The following is a 6,102-nucleotide window of genomic DNA, read 5'->3' as shown; positions in this document are numbered from 1 at the left end:
GTTGTCTCGGATTCTCCAGCATCTGCAGTTCCTACTATCTCTGATTCTCCTAAGAGCCTCAGCTTTGCAAATTATTGATTTTGACAACATATCAATCATTTAGGCTATAACAAAAACGAACATGTTCACAAGCCAAAAACGTTAGAAGAAAAGAAAACAAATCTGTTGGACAACAAATTTCAGCCATTCTTATAAGATGAAGTGGTAGAGACCATTTTCTTACAAGATGCATTTCTAACCAATAAACATTCAATAAATCAGCTTTGTGTAAACATTATACTGCTATTACAGTAGCATTAAAAAATCTGAACAGCATGTTCAATGTTTCCATGTGTCCTTATCGCAATATCATATGTACAATACTGAATTTTACTGATTTTTACATGAGTAAAATAAATTAAAATCCCAAATCAATAAAGATTTTTTTTAAAAAATCTATATCCAGCAAAAACACACAAATTTTAAAATACATGTCAAGGCTTATTTCATTCATCTCCAACTAACCTTATTAATTAAAAGACAAATAACATGCCTGTATTGTTCTGACGTTTTTTTTAAATTAGGTCACCTTTCAAATAGTTGAATTAGGCCCTCTAAATCTATGACCATGCTCCTATTACTGTTCTGTTGATGGGTCTGTAATCCTCAGGATCAGGAGCACACCCAATTTCTTGTTAAAATTTCTGTAATACCAACATCTTTCCCACCCTTCCTACCCAACTACATCTCAACATCACATATGCATACCGTCTCATTCTATTTGCAATCTTGCTACTCAACTTCAATTCCAATCCTCTTATTTTTGCAACAATAACTGTGCTTCGAAGATTTTAAACACTTCCACAGTGTTTCTGCTGGGTGTAGCAGTGTAAAGATTAAAATAGATCCTAAATGTGTTGAAATCAAAACTGAAATGCAGCAGGCATTGGGCATTGTGATGGGCTCATCATAGATATTCCTGCACAGCAAGCTCCTCTGTTAAAGTTGTAGTTGCATTCCCAAACATTGCAAATTTCATAAATGAAATAACCTCAAAAAGTAAAATAAATTCAAAAATACAAACAAAATACAACATAGTGTAAATCTATATGGAGGACAGAAACAGGAGCTGGAGAATAAAAAAGGGACATAGAAAGAGGCCAGGAGAAAGGATTGAAATGAAGCCAGCAATGAAGGTATTACAGATAGCAACACAAGTCCCCAGTCATGGCAATGGAAGTCAGGAACTTAACAGGAAAGCATGGATGGTGGGAATTGGAGCCAGAGGGAAGAGGGATTTCAGTACTGAAGGCAATGACAGTCGGTCATAAGTCATGTGTGAATGCAACAGAAAGTCTATGTCAAGCAATGTTAAAGTACACTCGCAATGTTAAAATGGATATCTTATTATGCTTCATTAACATTAAAGCAAAACAGCATTAAATGAGTCAATGCTAAGAGGGAACTTGCTGTACGGACGAACCAGAAGGGTAAATAAATTTCCTCTTTTATCGCCTTTTCTGTAACTATCACACATGATCTACAATTCTTACTGATGAATTGCAAAACACAAAATAGAAAATTACCTCAAACAATCTTTCCTTCCTATAATCATTGGGATTTGAAAATCCGAATGATGAATCAATATCCGTTGTCTGATTTTTGGCCATTACTTTATTTCCCCCAAGCTTCATTTTAGTCCCTCAATAATAATTAAAGTAAGTACAGAAATTTTGGGAAAGCCTGAATTAACCAACTGTGCCCACTTGGAACATAAAGACAAAAGGAATAGCAAGAAGTAGGTCATTTAGCTATTTTGTTTTCACTTAGATAGTAGCTGACTGGCAACCCAATGCCAAATGCCTGCCTTTTGCTCCAAGACCTTCAACATCCTTAGTTTACAAAATTCTCTCAAAAACAAGAGTTACAAGTTCCAAGGTACAAATACATAATCTAGATTATTTAAATTTGTTAATGAGATATGAACAGCTTGTTGCTCATCCCAAACTGCCCATGAGAAAGTGACAAAGTGCTTTCTAGAAGTCAATTAGGTGTGGGTACTCAACGTTGTTCAGAAGGGATTTCCAGGTTTCTTAACCCAGTGACGGTGAAGGAATGGTGATCTTGTTTCAAGTCAAGATGGTGTTATGGCTTGAATGATAAATCGCAGGTTGTGGTGCATTTGCTCCCCTTGGCCTTCAAAATAGTAGAGGTCACAGGTTTGGAAGGTGCTGTCAAAAGAGCGAGTTGTTGCAGTGTATCTTGTGAATAGTACACATTGCTGCTACTGTGTGACAGTGGTGGAGGGGGAAGAGTGGTCATGGGGGTGGATGATATGTTGATTAATTAGACTGCCTTGACATGGATATGTCAAACTTCTGTAGTAATTTTGGAATTGCAATCATCCAGGTAGATGGAGAGTATTTGACTATAATGTGGATAATGGACAGGTTTTGGGAAGTCATTAGGTGAGTTACGTACCACAGAGTTTCCAGCCTCTGAGATCCTCTTGTAGCCATTGCATTAATATGGCTAGTCCAGTTCAAAGTCTAATCAATCCTCCTGCTTCACTTCTCCACAAAGCAGTGCTTGCATCTTTCCTTTTATTTCTCAAAATACAGCTGTCCCAATATGAAAACAAATCACTCTTATAATTCAATGGATTCCTGCTCAAGTTTCTTGCCCCATGGCAATCAGATAAAATGGGCCTATCCCCAAATGATGCATTCAGTATGACCTTAACATTATCCTATCCAGGACATTTTGTTTCACCTTAAATATTTTAAAACATAACCATCTTGTAAAGTTTTTTTTATTTAACCTATTTTTCTAATCAACCTGTTAAGCGATGTTATTACACCTCTGCAGCAGGGGAACATGAACCTGGGCCTCTTGGTCCAGGGGTATGGGCACTACCACTGAACCATAAGAGGGCCCCAAAACATGGAACACCTCATATTTGCAGGTCATTCTTGCACAAGGGCAATGCTAATCTTTTCTATATCATTCCAATTATAGTACATGTGCTGCCGAAACGAATAGAAGTTCATTGTTCATTACAATGGCTGCTTCTTAGCGATTGTTTGTGGCAAATGTTACTTTTGCCACTTATCAACACAAGCTTGTGTGTTACCAAGATCTCTTTACATGTGGGCCCAGACTGTGTCAGTATCCAAGGAGCTGTGCAGTGTTTATTAACACTGTACAATCATGTGCGAACAATCCGCATTTTGGCTTTATGCTGAAAGCAATGCCATTGGTGAAACAGGTGGTGATGGCTGACCTCTAACCCTACCCTGAATAACTCCTGCATTAACAATCTGTAGCAGAGATAATCAGGTTGCACAGCCATCTTCCTTTAGTGCTACGTATGACTCCATCCAGCGGACAGTTTTTCACAAATTCCCAGTGATCTAGGGCTCCTTGAAAGCATACTTGGTTAAATATCAAGGCAGCATTTAAGGGCAGCTAGTCTCACTTCACCTCTGGAGTTCAGCTCTTTTTCCAATGTCTAGAATAAGTCTGTTATAAGGTCTTATGCTGAGTGACCCAAACAGAACTGAGACTTACAATTGGTGAGCAGGTTGTAGTTGTTCAATTGCTACTTGATAGCAGTATTGATGACACTCCCATTATTTTGCTGATGGTTGAGACACAGATTCATCGGGGTATTTCACTGGATTGGATTTGTTCTGATTTTTGACCAAAGGGCACACTGGGTAATTTTCCTCATTCTCCGGTAGATACCAGTGGTTCAGCTGTACGGAAACAATTAGGCAAGGGGAACAGCTAATTCTTGAACATAAATCTTCAGTGCTACACCAGTATGCTATCACAGTTACATTGTTCGCTTTATCCAGTGCCAGCCATTTCTTGACGTTGCACGAATTAATGAAATTGGCTGGAGACCAGCACCTTTTTTTGTTATTATTCACTCATGGGAATGTGGGCAATACTGGCTGGGTCAGCATATGTTGCCCATCCCTGGTTGCTCTTGAAAAGGTAGTGATGATCTGCCATCCTGAACCACTGCAATGCATTGTAAGTAAGTGTACACATATTGACAAGGGGGAGGGTGTTCCAGGATTTTGACCTAGCAACACTGAAGAAACAGCCATATATTTCCAAGTCAGGCTGGTGAATGTCTTGGAAGGGAACTTGTAGATGATCATGTTCCCATGTATTTGGTTCCCTTGTCCTTCTAGATGGCACTAGTCATGGGTCTGGAAGGAGGTGTGTAAGGACACTTAGTGAATTTCTGCAACGCATCATGTAAATAATAAATATTGCTACTATTGAATATTGGTGGAGAATAAAGTGAAAGTTCATGGATTTGGTGCCATTTAAGTTGGCTGCTTTGACCCGAATGGTGTCAATCTTAAGTGCTGTGGAGCTGCAGTCATCTGCCGAGGGCCCCCAGAATCCAGTCAGTACTTCAGGCTGAAAGATGGCTACATATGTGCAATATTCTGAGTGGAATTTTATGCAAAGAGCAATCAATGAAAGAATCACACAGAATGTAATGTGGATAACCACTCTCTTTGCGACGATGCACATTCAACTTGCCAGTGTGACACATTTCTGCATGTAGAAAAAAATTAAAGATCGTGAAATAGAGGAATTTGTTAAGGGTTCATTCTACTATAAAAGCACGAAACAGTAGATGAAAAGAAAGTTTTTTTTTTATTTGTTTTGGAGGGATCATCAAAAGTTTAAATTTAAATACAGAAACATAGAAAAGAACAGCAAATAGCTCATACAACCCTTTCATTCAATAGGATCATGGCCAATCATCCAACTCAGTACTCGTTAAAGAAAGAGGGAGTCTGTTAATGTTTGGTTAATCACATTTTAATATTAAACAAAGGCATTAACAGAGAATGAGGTGGTGGCTATTAGTTGTCTTGTGGCCATATTCCTGGACTGGAGAAATACTGCATGCGAACCAATCTATTTTTGAGTTTGCCTTTGCTAAGGATGTGTTTATGGAATATTATGTATTGAAATACTTGCTGTTCATAGTTAAAAAATGTATTATTCTGTTAGGTTTGCCAATAGAGTTAAATTTATATCAATTCTTCTTTCTTTTGTTGCATTTTAACTACAGGCCAAGAATAAAGCATGTTTTGCTTACAATTGAGTAGTGTAACCAATTGAATTACATGTGGAACACAGCACCTTACACTTGCCTTTGAATAAGATAAAAGTTATGGTCTAGGCTATCTCCTGGATATATTTGAAGGGGTTTTAGTCTGGTCCATAACAGTCTCAACACATGTAAATAAGGAATAGCTATGATACTGAGGTGGGATAAAAAGGGCAAGACTCTGGAAAGTCAATAAACTCTTCACGAGGTGGGTTCAATTTATTATACCACAGCTGATATTATTACCGGACAAGTCAGATCCCAGTCTGAAATCTCTCTTACTCAATCATATTTTGCTTTGTTTGGTTTTAATGAGGTGGTCTTTAATCTCAAAACTCTTCTGCAGATCCCAAAGACAACCTTGTACAGTACTCACACCAGAAAATACCATCCTCAACAATTTAATGGGTTTACTTTGACTTAAACTCCCAGACTCAAAAATCTGATAGGATCTTTGTGGAGGTATCGTGTATCTGAGCTTAAAAGTACTAAGCTTCAAATGACCTTCAGGTTTTTGCAAACACTTGTGGTCTGCAGCTATTACTATTACTAACTGCTTACTCTACAGTAATCTATTTTCACTATTTTCTCCCCTTCTCAGGAGTACAACGTTATACAACGATCTTCATCTAAAGAGTTTGCAGAAATGTCAAAAATGGGAAGTAAAACTGAACTAATTGGGAGGGGTCCTGGGTCTGCAAGGTGTTGGTGAAGAATCGTGGGTGAGGTGTTGCAGTCAGTCAATCTTGTAGATGGTACACCTGACTGCTACTGAGCACTGGTCTAGAGACTGTACATGTTGCAGCTGGTGGATGGGCTGCCACAAACCCACTTTGTCCTGGATGGTGTCAGAGATAGTAGGAACTGCAGATGCTGGAAAATCTGATATAACAAGGTGTAGAGCTGGATGAACACAGCAGGCCAAGCAGCATCAGAGGAGCAGGAAGGCTGACGTTTCGGGCCTAGACCCTTCATTC

General features: G+C 38.5%; 1 protein-coding gene and 1 non-coding gene across 7 annotated transcripts in view; both read right to left on the bottom strand.

Moving 5' to 3' along the window:
- Positions 1-6,102, bottom strand: part of myo18ab (myosin XVIIIA b) — a 296,427-nt gene that overhangs the window by 261,011 nt on the left and 29,314 nt on the right. The gene's annotated exons all lie outside the window — the stretch shown is intronic.
- Positions 2,917-3,019, bottom strand: LOC125486211. Its single transcript, XR_007264903.1, has one exon. It is a non-coding gene; the product is annotated as a U6 spliceosomal RNA (small nuclear RNA).

The sequence above is a fragment of the Rhincodon typus genome, chromosome 26 (genome assembly GCF_021869965.1).
Source record: "Rhincodon typus isolate 14 chromosome 26, sRhiTyp1.1, whole genome shotgun sequence".
Taxonomy (NCBI): domain Eukaryota; kingdom Metazoa; phylum Chordata; class Chondrichthyes; order Orectolobiformes; family Rhincodontidae; genus Rhincodon; species Rhincodon typus.
The sequence above is the reverse complement of the archived record's forward strand: the minus strand, read 5'-3'. Positions and strand labels throughout refer to the sequence as shown.